Genomic DNA, 20,579 nt, shown 5'->3' with positions numbered 1-20,579 from the left:
GTGTTAGTCTGTATTCGCAAAAAGAAAAGGAGGACTTGTGGCAGGTGCCACAAGTACTCCTTTTCTTAGAATGAATATATTACCCTAATGTAGAATTCAGGTGACTGTGGTTAGTCAACAATGGGTTTGGAATTTAGACTTCACTGCAGTGAGGAGTAATGCAGACAGGGATGTGTATCTCCCTTAATTGATGCTCACCACTGACAATGGTCAATTCAACTGAAATCACTTCCCAGCTGAGAGCAGGTCGAGACTCGCACAACAGTGTAAACATTTCATTCCTCCATGACAGTCTAATTAAATCATTAATCAGCTTGCCTATCGACTGGTATTGTGAAACATGCTCCCATGTGGTGGCTTGTGGTCAGCTTCTTATTAACTGGTCGTCAGCAGATGCAGTCTGCATATCCTTTGAGGTTAAAGTCTTGGTGTATTAGCTTGACGGTGTCTTATGCACAGGCTGTATTCTTTAATATGAAGTTACTAGGTAGAGCATGTGCTTTCAACATCGAAACCAAGCTTCATTATAAAAATACTTTCTTAATGTTTGTTGAACGTCTCGAGTGTCTTGTAGATGAACTCAGCACTGAACTTTGTGACCAGTAAGCCCTAGAGACTTATTTGCAAGCTCCACTGAAGTTTCATGCTCCTATAGGCCTCTGAGTGTACATAAGAGAAAAAAGGCCAGGGAAAGCTTCAAAAAGGAGCAGAATTGCTTGTTACTGAACCAGCCACTGATAAGTTGTGTACTCTGCTCCTCACATGCTGCAGAGTAATGCTTCATTGCTGCTCCCTCCACCCTACTGTCCAAGGGGCTCAAGAGCATGGTCAGTGAATTAGTTGCTCTTACTGATGCTCTCCCCACACGGGGAAGGCATGGTGTCTGCAGAAATTACAAACAAATGTACCGCCGTGAGGAGGCCTGTAGCAACCATGGGATAGTTCTACTGTTGCTCTACTTCCTGTGGAGGAAGGATATCAGAATACATAGGGCTGTGATTCAAGACTGATGCAAAACTGATTTCAGAGTGATTTGGGGGAGCCAAGGGGGCTGCACGCAAACTGTATTCCGGAGTCAGCCAGGGACTTGAATGATCCCCAGAGCAGAACAATCCTGAGGCTGTTTTAACTGACACTGGGCTCTGATGGAGCCATCTGGAATGCACTTCAGCCACACCTCTGTCCCCCTCCCACTTGAAGGGGCCCCTTCCCTGTCCAACTAACCACTTCCACTCCTGTCCCCAGCCACTCCCTGGAATGCCCCTGCAGAAGGGCCTGCAAGGGAGTCATCACAGGCGACATTACATGTGGGCAGAGACCTCTTTTGCAACAGGGGGATTCAGCCCACTTTATGGCCCCTTTCCCCAGAGTGGTATAAAGGGACCACAGAGTAGTGCAGACTCTGGCCCCATCTCTTACAACAGCCACAGGGTAGCGCTTGGAGGTGATTTCTCTGTCGTCGATATGTAAGTAACATGCCTGACCTGTGCAACTGGCAGCTGCTGCTGACTTCAGGGGAGTGAAGTGTTATTAGTACTTCAGCAGTGCAGGCAGAGAGAGATTGCCATGTACGGTTACCCAGGGTTTGCACCAGGGCACAATGTGGCCCTTTCAAGTGAAGAATGCGTCTTTTTAAAATAATCTCATAAACGTTGAGAAAAATGTCCCACTGCATTCTGAAGCTCTTTCAGCCCACAGCTCAGCATAGGATGACCACATAATGACGGCCCAATTGGTTCCAGATGCTGTGTTTCCTGCAGGGGCTGACACACACAAACATCAATGAAATTGCTCAGTCCCAAGGGTCTGGCCATAACCAGATTACTACCAACACCAGAGACCGATGTGGAGGAAGAGGGACCATTACCAAATCCATGGCCGCCTCATGGAGCTTTCTCAGGTTCACAGTAGAACATTAAGTTCTGTGTATCTACACACTGTTGCATAATAGCTCCTAGTGTGTAGCACATGAAGGGGACACTACAATGTGTAGCAGGAGGGACCATACTGCCCCACTCCCAGTACTAAGAACGTTAGAACTTTCTAGCCACATGTCGTTGCAACAGTCTCCTCACTCCAGATTTCACTACTGCTGCTGACGTGTAATTTACTAATAAAAAAAAGGTGGAAATCTATTGCTGCTGTGGGTACAGAAATATTGGTCTGACTATATATTATGGTTCCATTTATACATTTTATAAAAGGTTAATAAATGATTACTATATTTTAATAAATGATAAATTGTTTGAGTCCAACAGATGAATCGGTTTTTTATAACCATCAGCAGCAACTTCTCCTGATATGCTTATATCCATCTACAACACATATCCCTCATGTCTGTAATGTGCAGGTAATATCTGTTAATCATTTATTAACCCTTTATAAATGGAACCTTAATATAAAACTATCACATTACACTGGCATCTTCCGCTAGACCTGCAAAACCAATACTGTACCACATGAGTGGAAATCTGTCATGCAGGGGGTGGATTCTAACCAATCCCATTGGTATTTGCCACGTGAAAGAGCTCTAGCAGGACCTCTAGCAAGGTCAATGGAAAGGTCATTTTATTATATCCCTTATATTTTCACTATGGAAGGGTCTCCTACACTTGCAATAAAATATTAACTGCTTTAGGCTGGGATGTTCAAAAAACCTAAGACATTAGGTACCAATCCAATGGGATTTGAGTGCCTAACTTCTCCAGGCGCCTTCCAGAATCCCAGCCTTAAATTGATACAGTATGAATTCCACTGTCATAAGGTGTTTTGTTTACATTGTCCTCTTAACTTCCTGTTTAATAATCCTTTATAGATGCCAGTAAGGAAATAGGACCGTAATATTTAAAGGATTAAGAATTAGCCATATTTTCTACTTGTTTCAACTGAACCAAATGTTAAGTACATTTTAGTTTAATATTTCTCCACATTAATTGTCATTGGCTTAAATCCATAGACAATCAATGCAATCTTTAAGCAATTGGACCTTTACCAACTCTGTAGACAAGGGGTAAAACTGAGTCCTGGTAGAAGCTGGTGAAACTCCAATGAACTCAGTAAAGATATATTGATTTACACCATGGCTCAGTTTGGTCCCAGGCACGGAAGCACAAAAAATAGACTAAGACATTATACAGTATGAGTAAGAAGTACCGGTAGCCCAAATCCCTGACTAAAAGCTGCATCACCCATGTGGTCATTATTACAGTTTAGTAGCTTAGTAGGTGTAAAATAAATCTCTGCTGGCAGGAGCCAGAGCACTTTTAGGAGAAGTCCAGGGACACAGCGCTAAATTACGACATCAATATTTGCTTATTACATGAGTGCATCTCTGAGAGTCTTTATTACAGAGTATTTCTGCTAATAGTTAAGTACCTGAGAGGGTACAAGGGTGTGGGGGGAATCACAAGAGGTGTGAAGCTTCTAGCCTGCCAGAAAAAATCTAATTGAGACGGAACTGAAATGCTCACCCACCCACCACTCTCAAACCTATATTCTTCAGCCATCACTAAAAAGCAGGATCAACCACAAGCCCGCCCCGAAAAAAACAAGCATGGCTCCACTGCATTTCCCTGACTCGCCGTCACAGGTACTCATTCAGCCTGGACTTACAGAAAGTGACGGGCTTTATAACCGGAAAAGGTAGGCGTTACTGTTCTATACCAACAATGCTTCACAGTCATTGGGCCAGATCCTTAGCTGAGTTCCCTTCAAATTCTGAGGCCCACCACTCCCATTCCTGCTCCCCGGAGTATAACTTACAGCGGAGAACCAAGAAATAGACCCCCAAATGAAACAATTTTTTAAAAGGACCAGATCTCAGTAAGCACGGCTCTGGGCCACTGCCCAATTTAGTCCATCTCTAGCTGAAACATTTTTGTGGGCAGGGAGGATTTATCCCTTATTATTTGGGCAACATTCTTCCCTGATTTATGCCCTGTCCAACCGCAGTGATTTAAGTCACAGCAGAATTTGGCCCTTGGACTTCTGTTTCTGTTGCAAAGTAGTGCATTTCTTGGGAAAGAATCCAGTGTCAAAATGTTTCGGGGGTGGGGGGAAGAGGCGAAGTGGTGGGGCTAGATGAAACTAAGGGCATGGCTACACTTGCAGATGTAGAGCGCTTTGAGTTAAACCAGCCTTCATAGAGCGCAGTAGGGAAAGAGCTGCAGTCTGTCCAAACTGACAGCTTCAAGCGCACTGGTGTGGCCACATTTGCGGCACTTGCAGCGGCATTGGGCGCGGTGCATAATGGGCAGCTATCCCAGCATGCAAGTGACTGCAACATGCTTTTTAAATGGGGGTGGAGTGGGGTGGAGTGTGACAGGGAGTGTGTTGTGTGTATGTGGGGGGAGAGAGTGGGTTTTTGGGGGGCTGAGAGCATGTGAGCATGCTGTCTTGTAAGTTCAGACAGCAGCAGACCCCCATTCCCCAATCCTCTCTCTCACAAACAGCATTCCACACTAATGGTTGCTTTGTCTCCGAGCAGATAAGCATGCTGGTTGTCAGAAACGGAACTTTCAAAGGGCATATCCACATTCCTACAGTGATTCAAAAACAATGACAAGAGTGGCCACTTGACTTAAGGGGATTATGGGACGTTTCCGGAGGCTGATCAGAGTGCAGTAATGCAACACCTCGTCCACACTGGCGCCACGGCACTCCAGCGGGGGCGCAGCAAACATTATCCACTCGCCGAGGTGGAGTACCAGCAGCGCTGTAGCTGTGGAGTCAGAGCGCTCTACATGCCTTGCCAGTGTGGACGGGGAGTGAGCTAGTGTGCCCGGGGCTCCTTTATTGCACTATAACTCGCAAGCGTAGCCAAGCCCTAAGAGAGATTAATTCTCCAGTGGATCGTACGTACAGTCCACATTCATTCTTATAACCCCTTGTCCAGTCATACAAACCCTTAAACATGCAAAGTTAGGAACATGTCCAGTAAAATTCAATTCATTTGATTTCAGTGCAAAAATCTAGACTGTCTTGATCAAGGGCTTGATCCAAAGTGTATTGAACTCAACGGATCAGGCTTTGGATCAGGCCCCTGGAAAGAAGCAGAGCAGTGGCTCCATTTGCTTTATAAATTCCATCTGAGAATGCAATGTTTTCTGAAGGAATCTGATTCCTTGGACACAGAATAATTCTTAGTTCTCTGGACTGTTGTTCCATTCAGTATTCCAGCTAGTAACAGTCACTCTAGGTACAGAAATGATTACACGACTGTGAAGAGCTCCAAATTTTGAAGACAGTTACTATATCTCTGTCAGGGTTTCCTAACCTACTCACTTATGTCAAACACCCTGACATTCAGACCTTTTGTAAGCTCAGTGTGTAAATGAAAGGCCAGTTCCAGGCAGTTGACAAGAAAATCAGGAGACAGAGTTAAATAAAGAATTCAAGCAAAGCGTTTTTTGGGGGGTTTTTTTGTTTGTTTTTTTTTTTAAATAGAAAACACACAGTATTACATGAAGTTTAAATCCTTTCCCAGACACTTAGTTAAAGAGGTTTAGCTCTGGCATCTTTTACTAATGACCGTGGATCATTTTATGAAGTTGATACATTGTTCCAAACCCTCACTGTTTCTATTCACAAAGGAGCCATTTGTCTTTAGAACCAATTATCTGAAACCACTAGTATTATTGACTGTTTTGGGGGGAAAGGAATGGCTTTTTGGTGACTGCTGTATTTGTATTTCCACCAGCATTAACAAACACCTTAAGATGGATTGTCTCTTGAATTCTGGGAGGGGAATAGGTACCTTCTCACCTTCCATCAGGTGATAAATCCAGCTTTTGTGAAAGGTTATAGGTGATCCTTAGTAGGACAGTTAGATACAGCACATAGATTTGTATTTATTTTAACTACAGAAGAAGGAGGTGGAATGCAGATTTTTTGGTCTCCAAGATATCTCCATCATTATAGCAATGGTGGGGAAGATGTACATTGTTGGTTTGAGTTCAGTGAATCTGATGAAGCTTTGGATGGACAGGAATAGATGTATGCCTACATCCCAACTGATTTGGGTGACCAGTCTTGCACCTTCGATGGAAATGGGGTAGGATTGGGGCCTCGATGCCTTTTGCTTTGCAGTTGAGTTTAGTAAGAGTTGATGAAGACCCAGGATGAAATCTTGTCCCCATTAAAATCAATGGCAAAACTCCTATGATCTTTATTAGAGTCAGGATTTCATATGACTATTAAAATCCAGTTAGTCAGCTGGTCTTGAGTGGATGTGGCAAATATTCAAATTAATTTAAATTAATTCAAGTGTAATTTGCTGCATTCTCAATATTAATAAAACCTCAATTGTAAAATGGGAGCATCTTAGGCCAATAAAATCCTAAAGCAAGTTCAGTTAATACAGGACAGATGTTTTCCTCATTCTGTCTGCTAATATTTTACAATGATGGAATTTGTTCCTTCTTTTTAATTAAAGGAGGGCTAGTGCTTGTGGAAATGTGAATAAGATCTAGAGTTGGCAAAGGATCTTGGATCACATTTTGAAATCAGTCTTTTTAATTTTCCTACTCAGTGCTCCTCAGAACCCTAAACCAACTTTGCTGTTTTTGTAATTAAATATAATGCACCCAGTTATCAGCTCAGTTGGAAGTCACTCAGCTTTGCATGCTCTGTGATTTGATTGCTTTATGGTGGGGTAGAACTCAGGCAATACAGGTTTGGGTTTTGGTTGGATTTGTTTCACCTGTTTGAGAGCAACTGGGAATAATTTTCTTTAAGTGTTACACTTTGTCATTTTACATCAGGCAGGACCATGAAACTTTCACTTAGTAACATCCGTGCAGTAAACGAAGCTAACATGCTTGGAAGGATAAACAGTACACAGGAGCCAGTCCAGTGTTTCAGTTCTGTATAGTTTTAACTTCATGAAGGGCGGCGGCTTAAAAAAAAGAAAGGGCAAGCATGGTGTTCAGTGACCATCCTTAATAGGATTTAGACTCTTCCCCATTGCAAGAGAATGCAGGTAGAAACTCTTTCCGCATTGTTCTGATAGTGATTGGGGGCGGGGCAGGGAGGGGCAAGTTCAAACAAGCTAAAATTTCTGCTAAGTTTCGATAACTTAATTTTTTGCATCTTTTATGCACCCTCTCCATTGGCAGCTGGCTTCAGGCAGGTTGGAAGGAATGAAAGAGCCTATTCACAATTCTCCCCCTCCCCCCGGCGCAAGGAAGGCTGCCTCTGAGGGAAAGAGACAGATGGAGGATGTTTCTTTATGTGTGGTCACCTTTCTCATTATAGCACCAGGACTATGTTGCTGGTCTGAAAGAGAGGAGAGGCAGGCCTAGGAGAGTGAGGGAAGAGAAAGGGAGACTAATAAGAGTTATTAAGACAAATGCTGGAGCAAATAAATACCTCCTTCTCCCTGCCAGTGCAGAGGCGGTTGTGGTCAACTGGCAGGGAACAGATAAAGCCTTGGTTGGGTCATGATGGATAAGGAAAGTGCTTGAGGGATGAGGAGCGTGTGCTGCGGCGTGTGTCTATGTCTCTCCTAAGGCTGTAATGGGCTAGTTTGGGGAGGGAAGGGCCTGGAAGCTGGTTGGATGGACAGCCCCTTTTGGGATTGAGTATACCATTCAGTCTCTGCAATTGAACCTCTGCATCCCACTCCTGGCCGTGTGTGGTTGTCTGAGTGGATCCCTGGGTATGCTAGGAATCTAGCCAGTTTGAGGGGGTGGAGAAGAGATTTTCCCACCAGACAAGACTGGTTTATGTCCAGTTAGATTTGTCATCTCCCCTACAGCCTGCCAGGGCTGGCCAGTCAGTTTGGATAGTTAAAAGGAAAAGGACAAATACACTTTACACGCCCCCCACCCCCGAAATCCCTTTATCACAATTTGTTACCCATATCTAATGCAGACAGACTGAGCAAGAGGGGTCAGCCAGCTCCTGAGTAAACCTAGACATGGCACCCAGGAGGCTACTGAACCCAGCTCAGCTTGTTTTGAGGTGAGGTTTGTCTTAAATCTCGTACAGACTAAATCAGTTCTTATGGATACCTGCCCACCTACCTAAGAGGAGTACGTAAGGGATTCCAACATGGGCTAAATCCCTGACAGAGGACTTGGGGGTTCTGGACTTAGTGTCACCTCCCCTCTCAGTTAAATTGAGTAGCCTTACTGCCCTGGACCCAAATAGCAGCCAGGTAGTTGAAGGGCTGAGGGAGAAAGGGGAGCTTTCACCCTAATCTTTTGAGATTAGTTTCAATTGTGGCCTGATATATTGTCTTCTTCCTTGTCTGTCACATATTTCCTGACTGTCCAGAGCAAAAGGAGATGCTGTGTAAGCAGGTAGATGACACAGGTGACTAATACAGCCCTGAGAGAAGGTGCCGTGATGTAGAAAGATTCATCCAGATGCCGTAGAACCTTAAGAGATGGCCACAGGGCATCTGCACAAGCAGCCCATGGACACACAATCCCTGCATCATTGAGGTAGGGACTAAGGACTTGATTTTCAGAAGTGCTGTGCAGCCCCCACTCTAGCTGAAGTCAAGGGGCACTGATGGTGCTCTGCACCTCTGAAAAATCTGGCTCAAGTTGCTGTCTCTCAATTTCATTTTAGAGCAGGAAGCCAAAGCAATGGGATGACGCACCAAGAGAAAGGTGCAGCAGAAAGCATGACAGAGATTTAAACTGGAACATCCAGAATTGTTTAATAAAGGTTGGCAGCTTGAGACAGATCTCATTCCTGAGACTGCCTGAAAGATTAAAGAGGTGGGTAGTGAAAACTCCCCCCCCCCCCCCCCCGCCCCGAGAGTTTGTGATGCTTGAGGGCTGTTTCCAAGGTGATCTAAACTTGAGAGGCTGGTGATAAGACTTGAGAAATAGAGCTAGATAACAGAAAACGATCACTAGATGTATCTTTGAACGTACAAAGTGTTCTTGCCCTTATTTTTATGGGGGAAGAGCAGAATCTGCTGTGTAATCCCCTGTGGTTCTTCTCCATACCTATTTTACGGGTTTGGGGATAAAGTTAAGAAGTTCAATTTATCTTTCTTCCTCACCTAGTGGCTGTTTTTATAAGGGTCAGCTTAAGGAGCGACAGTAGCAGTCTACTGCGACTGCCCTTGAAAAGTGCTACTAAAACAAGGAGGTCACCCTTAACCAATGAAAAGAGAAGCTAGTCAATGACAGCATAATTCATTTTTAATTTCCCTCTGAAAAAATGACATTTTCTCTAGTTTCAATCGGTTTTCAGAGCTGCAGGAACCAGCTGCAATGGTAGTTATAGAAAATAAATGCCAGTGACGGACGATGCGTACATATGCCAACCACCATGTATACAGCCAATTTACCCACCTTTACAAAGGTCTTTGAGATCCTCAGAGGAAAGGTGATATATTAAATGCAAATTATTATTATTGCTCCCACCCCCTCCCTTTTTTTTAAAAAAAAGGAAAATATTTTTCCATCCTTCTTTCCTCACTAATAAATATGGAACAGAAATAATTTAGCCACTTACTCAGAATGAGAAAATTAAATTAAGTGCAGTTTCATCCAGTTTCTAAGGGAAAAACTTTGGGTACTTTAATAGCTTTTAAATTAGCTCCATATGGATGAACTAACTGCTCAATAAGTATATTTCTGGCTTTGAATTAGCTTGAATGTCCTGCAGGCTAATAAACTAATTTGATCAAATTATATTTTTAGATGCAAAAAATCTTTACATGCTATCTAAAGCACCTGAACTCAAAAGCTAGGTTAAGAGTTAAACTGAGTCACATTGGAAAAGCAGTGACTATGAGGTGATCTAATAAATTTCCAGAACTAGAAAAGGTGACAGCTCTAAAGGCTTGCACACATAAGGAATTAAAAAATAACTGGACATACAATTGTAATGGTATCCCATATGTTAAAATTTTATGAGCGATAGTTGAAAATTTTTGATCAAATCGTTTTTAATTTAAAAAAAAGCATTTATTAAAAGCAAAATTTCACCAAACATCCTACAGGTTTTTACGAATAACCTATTTTTTAATTGAACCGGAAAATGAAAAATTTTCATTTTCCAGATTTTCCTCCCCTCTCCAACCCATCCCCGCAGTAGCAAAATGGAAGATGGAGGAGAAGAGGGAGTAGAGGAAAAGAGGAAATAGAAAGAGGTGGGAGGGGAAACAAAACCCATAAATTTTTCAAAACAAAAAGATCGTAAACTTCAAATATATGAAAAAAACTGTTCCTCTTTGAAAACTGTGGCATGAAAACAAATTCAGCATTTTTGGAATTTTTTTTTTTTTGCCAGCTCCAATTATTACCTTTTCTGGCACCATCTGGATTTTATGTTTGGTTTCCTAAGGACAAGTTAATTCAAGGGCAGAGGGGCCTGGCCCAGTACCTCAAACCTACTGTCTAGGTTTTGAGGCCAGTTAGAATAGATTTCCCTCGAATGCTTCTGTGTGCCATTGGGCAAATCACTTAATCTCTGTGCCTCTGTTTCCCCATCCACTCTTTGTTTAGATTGTAAAGGCTTTGGGGAGGAAACTGTGTCTGATGAAGTGTACCGCACCTAGCACAAAGGGGCTCTACGTTTAGAGCTTTCAAGCTTTGCTTTACTAAAATATAAATAATTGGCTAGAACAGCAGCACTCTTTCTTCTCACCTAACACCACAAAATGTAATCGTCAATCACATGACCAAAGCTCTTTACAATGCCCACCGTGCTTTCCCTGACAGAAAACCCACCATCAACTGTCTCTCAGTCAACAAGTTTGGACACTCCTTCAAATGAAGACTCAGCTTCACTGGAATGGTATTTGTAGCTCCCTCTTATTCTCACAAACACTCACAGGAGCTCATTTTTGTTCACAAAAGCATGTGGAAAGGATGTGTGATGAGCAAGTATAGCAGCGGAGTTTAGTATTTAGCATAAATGTTCTTTTTCACAAGGTTTGCCACACTGTAGCCTGCAGGGAATACCTATAGCACCAGGAGACAAACAGAGTATGATAGAATTTAAGAGACACCTAGACTTGTTTCTGGAAGAGGAGGGGATTAAGGTATGAAATGAAAGCAGCAGATGAGATTAAAGTACACGGAAGGAAAGTGCAGACATAGTGAGTCAGATGCCTTTTCCCTAAAACTTCTCATCTCCTCCAATATTTTTTTTAAAAAACATTAACTAAAATCTACCCAGCTTTAAACCTCTTCAGATCTGTATTTGCTCCTCTCATTGCTGTTTGCCTAATAGGCACATTTATCATTTTCGAAAAGCTAGAGATTTGCAACCTTCATAACATCTGTCTGTTTTACCATGTCCAATTACCATGGAAATATGAAACACAACCCTGTGTTATTCACAGCAAGATGACATAGCTATTCTTCTGAAACCCAGATTGGATGTTAAATAGTTCAAATCATACACCCAACAAATCTGTGTTCCACCCATGGCCCAAGCTGCTGCACCCAGTTTGTCCAATTGAAAATAAAGCCCTAGCCAAGTTTTAGTTTTATTTGGGGTTACGTGTTTCACTGCAAGTATTACAGTTGTGCCTGGATCTTAGAGCTGGGTAGATCCCAGAAAAGTTTCCCCTAACATTCACTTGATTAATGAAAACATTTGCACTGGCAACCTGATTCTTAGTGTTAAACTTACCACTCAGGGAACAGAAACAGAGCTTCATGTCCAGTCAACACTGCATGAATTTTGTATCAAATAAATCACTCAGCTGAACTATTCACTCAGCTCTAGTCCACAAGGGATTTTTCAGGTCTTGCTTTCAGGTTAATGTGTTACTTTGGAAATAGTGTGATATTAAGGTGCAAAAGCCCAGGATTTTTAGCCTAAATGTGTGCAGAGTCAATGGGTGAGCAACCCTAAAGGGTGTGTCTTCACAGCACAGTTATCTTGAGTCATAACTCCATCATTACCCCCAACTCAACCTCCATCCACACCCAAAAATCTCCAGCCCAAATGAAGAAGTGCTTTCAGCACAGGCTAGCTGACCTGTTGGGGCCAGGGGGGATGAATCAGTGGCTGCTCAAATGCTGTTGATTCTTGAGTTTGTAAAGCAGTGGGGAGGTAACAGCCAGAGTTACCACTAATCTGCAGTTAATTCAATCACTCTGCTGATCCAGTCACTCTGTGTTGCTAATCAAATCCCCCTGTGTAACTGCAGTGTGGTTGCTCCCACTTAAACTAAGCTAGCTCAAGTACAGTAACATGCTAATTTTTGTAATGTAGACAGGCCCTGAGAAGCACCAGACAACCTTCTGCTCTTATTTCCCCCTCCCATACATCCACCTATCACTGAATCCTCTTTATTGTATTTCCCCCTCCCTACCTGGCATAAATAACCCAGCCATAGACACACAGTCTAACACCTGTATTTACTCCCAGTGTCAACATGCTTAGAGGCACTGCAAACAGCTGTCCTCTGACTTCACTGCTGACCTGGACAATTTCCTACTCTCAGGAGAAGCATGGGAAGAGCACAGAGAAATGAGATGCCACCCACAAGCCAGAGCTATAGGTGCAAATAGCAAACTATCTGGTTGAATTGGCTTATGTCCATCTTATATGTGGAAGAACCCTGCGACTGCAGTGTCGACATACCCTAAGTATTTGTGGCTATGGGGGAGCTCCACCCTCCTACTCATTCAGGCTTTTGGGAGATTAGCAAGGAGGAATTGAACGAAAGGAGACTATTAGCTGTCAGTAGGGCAGAATCCTGGATTCCAGGGGGTCCTGCTGATGTGAAGTGAAGCTAGGTCTTATAAATTTGGGAATACGTGTGTATGTAACATAAACCACTACATTACCTAATCCCCTTGCTTGCAGGCTCAGCCGAGAGGCCAAAGATGGAATGGGTCAGGAGACTGAGCTAATCTCTTATGCATAGTGGAGACCCATCCAGGTTAAGGCTGAGTCAACGTGGGCAAGCAGTGTGAGAACTAGTCCGTCCTTCTTGGCAAGTAGGGGAAATTGTGGGAAGGCATTGGAGGACTATCAGCACTTGAATGACTTAGCCTGCACCCTCATTGCAAAATGGATGGGTTACCAGCCTCAGAGAAAGTGAAACCTGGTTTCAACACCTCTGGATCAGTTCCCCTGGGCTGAAGGCACCACTTCAAATGAGAGGTTTTTGTATGTAGACAGTGGTGTTGAGAGAGTACTAGGTTATGGGCAACACTCAAATAAGAGCCCAGGTTAACTCTGCAGTGAAGATCCTAATAAGGCATAGGCCAGGCATCTTTCCCCAGCGCTAAATTCACACATTAATTCTGCAAACAAACCTTTCAGAATCCCTTTGAACACTTATTCATTGGAAATTTTGGTGCAAATAAAGGGGGGGGGGAATGAAAGATTTGGAGGAAGACCCAAATACCAGAGCTTAACCTCTGAAGATGCATCAGAAATCATCTACAAGAGAGAAGACAGGCACTTGCTGTATAGGGGATTCCATTGTTAGCATGGGTGCACCTATTGCCTTCAGCCCCTGATGACAACGCTTTTCAGATAGCCATGATTCACAGCAGCCTCTAGTGGTGGCATTTGGTCACTGCAGCATTTTGATTGGGTTAATTCAGCATTTAGCAGAGCAAAACTTGGCCTTTTGGTTCCTAGGGGTTTGTGTATGAATAGGTTTGTTTGGATTCTTGTGAATTTCCATCCTCTAGAGTTCTCTTATCTCACATGTGAAACACAGAGGGGACAAAGGATGAAGAAGGACAGGGGTGACAGCTATAAGATCACGTGGTTACTGAGTTTGGGCATGCACACAGTTGAATGAGTGTGTGTATTTCAGTAGTGCCCAGAGGTCTCAATCAGGATCAGTTCAAGACCCCATTGTGCTAAGAATATATAATCTAAGATGACAAACGACATGAAAGATGGGGGCAGAGGGATGCAGTCAAATTTATAAATATTTTAATACATATACATTTGCTTTGTTGTTCAATAGACAAATTCAACTCTCCGCATCTCAGCTCAGCCATCGTTAACTGGACATTTGAAGAAGCCTGGAAGGTGATCGGTGCCTAAGGGACAACACAGGAGGCATGGAGACATTTCAGTGAGAATCTGACAACGGTGCAGACAAGAATGATATCACTGGTGAAGCCGAGAAGGTGTCAGGGAGTGGGGAATGTGGTATATGGAAAACTGTATTAAAATTGTATTGCTCTGACTTAAATGCTCAGGGATTTCTTGGTTCTGCTTGTAGGCTAGAGAGCTCTGTAGGGAAGACTGTCAGAGTGCAAGCACGAGTCAGTTAGAAAGCAGCCAGCTTGCAGTAAAGGAGGGTGAGTTTCAGAGCAGCAGCTTCTTGGGGTGAGTTGTGCCTCTCTGTTTTAGTGAGCAGCCTGTGCTGTGTCTGTGGTTTTGGTTAGTTGTGTGTTCTCATTCTGGATTCGAAGAATAAAAGTAGCATTGCTTTGCACCCTTCCAGAAAGGGACAACAAAATAAGGCTACGTCTACACCACACAGCACTGGCAGCAGTGTGCCGTGTACATGTAGCTACATGCCGCAGTGAAAAGCAGGCTGCGTCCACACTGCAGTGGGTAGCTGCTCATGTCAGTGAAAGGCTCTGGTGGAGGGGAGGCAATGCGGAAAGGTTGCAGCAGCTGCCTGCGTCTTTCCCTGCGGCAGGAAAGGGCTCCAGCAGCAGGGAGGTGGCAGAGCCTTTCCCTTGCTGTGGGAGTCTTTTCCTGTAGAGGGGAAGCAGTGTAGGTGGGGAGGCTTGGGTGAGTAAGTTCTAGCATACATACCCGGACCCTTCAGGTGTGGTTTTACTCTACTTGCCTAAGCCACGCCTCACCAGCTACACTGCTATTTATGCCCATGCTAGAGGGGCTAGACAAGTACATACTCTACATGCCTCCAAAAGCAGTGTGCAGTGTAGACATCCCCTAACCAAAGGAGGGAGGGGCAGTGTTGTGAAGGGCACTGAAGCGTGTGCATGTGTATAACTCCTTTCCAAGTATTAATAAGGCCTGAAGCAAAGTTTGATATTTCTTTAAGAATTAACGTTTTCCAAACTGGTCTTCCTCCTCAATGAGATCCCTTCTTGGTTTCAAATAACCTACTATTAAGCAGTAGCCTGTAAAATGGGAGCTATGGACAGCACCTACTTGGTTTCCCTTGAAGGCTGTAGTGATAACAAAGGGTTACTTTATCTTTCCCTTTGTTATAAGTTACATGACTGAAATAACTGCATTAAACCAGAAGACCAGCAATGATCCATTTTCTGGCTGGCATTTGCAGTCTCTGGCTCTAATAAGGGGCGTAATGTTCTCTCTGCTGTACTGATTGTGCAGATGCTCTGCAATGTCACGCTGATCTTCGTTATAATAAGTGTTTAGCAATTCATATTTAGTGTAAATCTTTCTTACTAGTGTATTGGTGATATTCATGTGTGTGTACTGTTGTTACGTTGTTTATGAGTGTATCCTTGTTTCCTACCATTGACACTGATTATCTGCTCATCACAACTAAAAAATAAAATGAATGGGACGATTGGAAGACAGATTTTCAGCATGTTGGATGGAACATCATACCTCTAACGTGCCTGCGCCATTTCCCGCGGGTTACAGGCAAGCTGAGGGCTCTGTCCGATGGTATGTTAAATCAAAGTCTGCCTAGTCAGCAGATGTTTCCAAAGCTGGTATGGTCCAAATGCACCGTGCACATCATTTTAAATTGCTTTTTCATTTTTAAAAATAGATAGTACTACCCAGTCACACACCCAGCATCACTTCCAGAGATAGGAGGAGTCTGACAGTCTCCCCGTTCTCTCAGTACTCCTTATGAGTACCATAGCCAATCTTAGGGGAGGCTGCCCAGTGCAGTCATGGAACTAAAAAAAGCCACAACCACCATTGGTTATGCCATTACCTCTGATTAACTGACTCTGAGACTAATGCAACATGTTACCAACTAGTGTGACTAGGTGGATTTAAATTAGTGATGGCAAAACCGCTGGAGGTTCAGTTTGGATAATCATCCAATATATACTGCTTTGCCAGGAAGCGCATAAGCTCCCTCATCTCTTCTGAGTGCAATTCAAGCAAATCAAGATCAGCTGTCTCTGTGTGATATGCTCTAGCTCAGCCATGTGTTATGGGCTTGATGCAGGAGCCACTTGGTAAAATTCTATGGTTGTGTTATGCAGGAGGTCAGACTAGATGATCATAATGGTACCTTCTAGCCTTAAAAATCTACCAGTCTGTAAGTTCTTAATTGAACCATAAAGCCAGTCAGCTAGTCTGGGTCCTGGCCATACAGAAAATAGTTTTTCCCACCACTGCAGCTGAAATCTATTTGGGCACAAATATAACAGGCTCTAGCTGTGGGCATCTGAGTGTGGTAGCCAGGTGTTCTCCATGCACAGCCCCAACTCTGGAATTAGCTCCCTGCACTGATCTGAGAGAGCCTAATTGCTGGCTATTAGAGCGTGGGGCTCGGCCCATGTCTTTTCTCATAGTTTCATCACGGAAAAGGAGGGTGCTGGTATTTATATTTTGGACGGAATGTTTCTCCTCATATTTTTGGGCTGACTAATAAAATAGTGTTTTGATTTTTTTAAAATTAAATGACATACATGTGAGCCAAGATTTGGTAACTGGGTGCATTTTATAAGATAAGTAAAACATTTTCTGATTTTGGTCACAACATTAAACTAAACCACTAATATATGAATAAAATACTCCACTTCCTCTTATGGATTCCTTAAGAACTAATTCTCCAACCATCAACTGGCTAAAATCCAGTGGTTTATCTCCTCCCACATCCACAGAAATCCTAACTGGGTTCTTGTCTATTTCAGACTTCCTCCTAATACTCAAAAACCTCACTCCACTGTTCCCATCTTTGTCTATTTTCCAGTTCACTCCCTATCAATACATTTCAGGGAGGAAGGACAGGAGGTAAACACGAGAGAGGAAGAAGAGCTATTTAAGCAAAAGGATAATGCTGGCACAAACACAAAGAGAAATAAACTGGCCATGAATGAACTGAGGCTGGAAATTAGAAGGTTTCTAAGCATCAGAGGAGTGGGGGCAAATAACTTAACTAGTTTTTAGATGGAACTTGACAAATGCATGAACTGTAATATGCCTGTGATAGCAGGGGACTGGAGTTGATGACCCAGGAGCTCCCTTCCAGTCCTATGTCCATGTGCTTGACATATATCACTCACTTCTCTTGGCAAGAAAAATTGTGGTTTCATAGAAATTTTGAGAGCCCATAATCCAACAAAGCACTCAAACACATACATAATATTAAATAGGTGAGTAGTCTAATTGAAATCAATGGGACTGCTCAGGTGCTAACGTTATGCATGTGCTTAAATGCTTTCCTGGAGCTGGGCCACAATTAGTAGAGTGAGCCTGAACCAGATGCTTTGATCTGAACCTCAGTCCCTCCAAACTTGGAGAAGTTTGGATCAAGGCTAATCTGTGGTTTTCGGTGGGGGTAACGATGTAAGAATTGCAATCCCTGACCAGATAAGGATACTTTTCCATCTTGTTTTTATTACTGTGTTCTCCTGGGTGCAGATCATCTCCTCTCCTGCCTGATGTTAACAATCTGGGTTGCTTCTGGGCTACTTCCAACACTTGCTTGGTATTGGGCCAAACTGTTACTTCACTTGCTGCATTATATGAGGATTTTGTTCAGTCCATTCCACTCTGGTGAGATATAGTTTGTGATAAGGCAAGTGTACTCCTCAGACACAATTGTTGAAAGTGACAGATGTAAGGTCTGCATAGAGAAATTCTTCTGGATCATTCTGACCCCTCCCACAACATCAAAAGGCTGAAATGAAAACCTCTTTAATATGAGCAAAATAAAGAGGACCTGAACCTGGAATCGTTATTCAGGCAGAACTCAATAGAACAAGACTGCCACTTGAGTGTAACTCTGGCACTAGAATTCACTCATGGGGAAAAAAAAACCCTTCCCACTAGTTCTGGCTGGACCGCACTAACCTATTCCATTGTGGAAGTTCCAGATACGTTTTTAGCTCATTCTTACAGTTTCAGTTGGTCATGTAGGTTTTAGAACCGAACAACAAATCTAGTGTTGCCTAAGGCTTCTAGTTCTGCAGCTGAAACCCCCAAAAACCAGGGCAAATCAAAACCCAACTGAAGGATTCTAATGAAGTCTACTGGAATTTTCACTTGGGAGTTCAGGCAGGGTCTGCAAACTCCAGTGCTTGGTGTTGTCTGCCATTCGGTGGCTCAGCTGTAGGGTGGACTCCCACAACATTTTGGCACCTGAGGCAGGGAGCTCAAATGATGCCCCCATACCCCCTTGCTTGAGCCAAAACTTTGAAACTCTGGCCCCACAGTCTGGCCCCTGAGGCGGCCGCCTCAGTTCGCCTTAAGGCCAGCCCTGGTGGACTTGTCTCATTAGGAATGATCTCCCCTATATCTAGTCATTATACTCTGTATGTGTGACATCTGCCATCTTGGCTGACATATCAGTAACTGAACAAGGAATCTCCAAAGATAAAAGCATTGCCTTCTACAGCTTGATCTAAAGAGCTGGGGCTGTAACAGTTTTGTATTCTCTGAAGATCAAACACAGAGGGGACCTGTAACACACACGCACCGGTGGATTACACATAAGCTGTGCATTGCTGAAACTAATTGGAGTTCTCGCTCTCTAGTCATCAGCATTTCTAGGTGAGCTATGAGAGTGTCTCGCTCAAGACAGTTCTGCAGTATGCAAACTACAACTATTCAATTCAATTAGGTTCAATTAGCAGAGTTTGCAAACTCAGCCAACAGTTTGAACTCAGTGAGCCTTGTGGATATTAAAACAACAAGGAGTCCTTGTAGCACCTTAGAGACTAACAAATTTATCTGGGTATAAGCTTTCATGGGCTAGAACCCACTTCATCAGATGCATGGAGTGGAAAATATAGTAGCAGATATAAATATCTTTTCATGTGCTGTGTATTTATACCTGCTACTGTATTTTCCACTCCATGCATCTGATGAAGTGGGTTCTAGCCCACAAAAGCTTAGCACAAATAAATTTGTTAGCCTCTAAGGTGCCACAAGGACTCCTCGTCATTTTTGCTGATAGACTAACCTGGCTACTACTCTGAACCTTGTGGGTATTAGTACCTCTGTTGCTGAATATGGGGTGATGTTTATTTGGCAAGGTTTTTACAGTTCTTCTGCATGGTTAGAAAGGGTGCACATGTTAAATGCAGTGCTTAGGTTCAAATTCATTTATACCACCAGGTATAAGTACCAGGATTACTCCAGTCCTGTCCTTATGCTGATGTTTAAACATATTTCAGAGGTGATTTGCTGTAAGTCATCCATCTCTCACATCCAAAAAGTTTGCTCAGTGGAGGCTGGGCCCACCCTGAATAGAAACACCCTAAAACTTTGGGAAAAATTAGACCCAGATTCAGATTTTAGATCTTGACCCATCCATAGTGTTTCTGTATAGAGATCTGGATAGTATTCTGTCCTTTCAATAACATTCAGTCCAGCCTAAAAGTCCATGTGTTCTACTTTATTGACATTACACAACCAAGAACTGAGAGATGATTCATGCTAATTGCGTAGTCTGATGACGGACCTGTTTAAATGGATAGGGTGGATCTTCCTTTGTCATCACAATGAAGGTAACTGGCAAGACACTGGAGAGACGCCTGCATTGCAGCTGGTCAAATGCACACCCATCTGTCAAACATTCTCAAGGGACTTTCAGAACCAGCACTGATATTTCTAATAGCGCCACCCTTCCACGAACAGAATGCTGTAACCATGTATCAGAATCTGGCTGATCTGCAGTGAGCCCTTGTGGATTACTGCATTGTTTTTAATTGCAAGCAAACCACATACTACAGGAGAAAAAGGACATTTAATCACAAAATAGACCTTTTTCATTTAGTTTGACAAATGTCATCTAGTTGGTAATTTTTATAATTTCACAGTGTCGCATACTAGTACATAAACTGAGTTTTCATCTGACTTCTGAGATATATGCAATCTAACTACAGGATTGTCCCTGCCATTAAACTTTTGTTGAGTAATAGATTTACCCTGTGACTGGAACACAACGTTCATATCCAGCCCCTTTCTACTGGGAAATGGGATGAGATTTCAGGCAGAATTAATCATTTTTAGATTAGCAAAGAGGGAATTATTGAGGTTTACTGGTAAAAGTATTAATGTATGGGAAACTTTTGGACATATAATAAACACCAGTCTTTGGCATGTTATTTTATTTTCAGGCCTATTTAAAATCATAGGGACTTTGGCCCAGATTTTTAAAGGTATTTTGGCATTGCTGTGCTCGGCATTGCAATACATAAGCCTCACGGTCAAAAGTGATTTAGACACTTTGGCACTCAATGAGATTTAGGCTCCTAAGTTCCTAAATCACTTTTGAAAATGAGACTCAGGTGTTGCAACCCTGAATGTAGCAATGCCTAAATATCTTTGAAAATCTGGGCCTTTGGTCTTAATTACTAGTGACTAGCAAACTGGTTCAAATATAGTGAGAACTGACCTAAGCTAACACCCAAAACAGGATGCTGGGAGATTCAAAAAAAGTTAGGTTAATTCTTAAAAAAAAAAAAAAAAAAAGTCCCAAAATGCTG

Source organism: Lepidochelys kempii, chromosome 8 (genome assembly GCF_965140285.1).
Source record: "Lepidochelys kempii isolate rLepKem1 chromosome 8, rLepKem1.hap1, whole genome shotgun sequence".
Taxonomy (NCBI): domain Eukaryota; kingdom Metazoa; phylum Chordata; order Testudines; family Cheloniidae; genus Lepidochelys; species Lepidochelys kempii.
Note: the sequence above shows the minus strand (reverse complement) of the source record.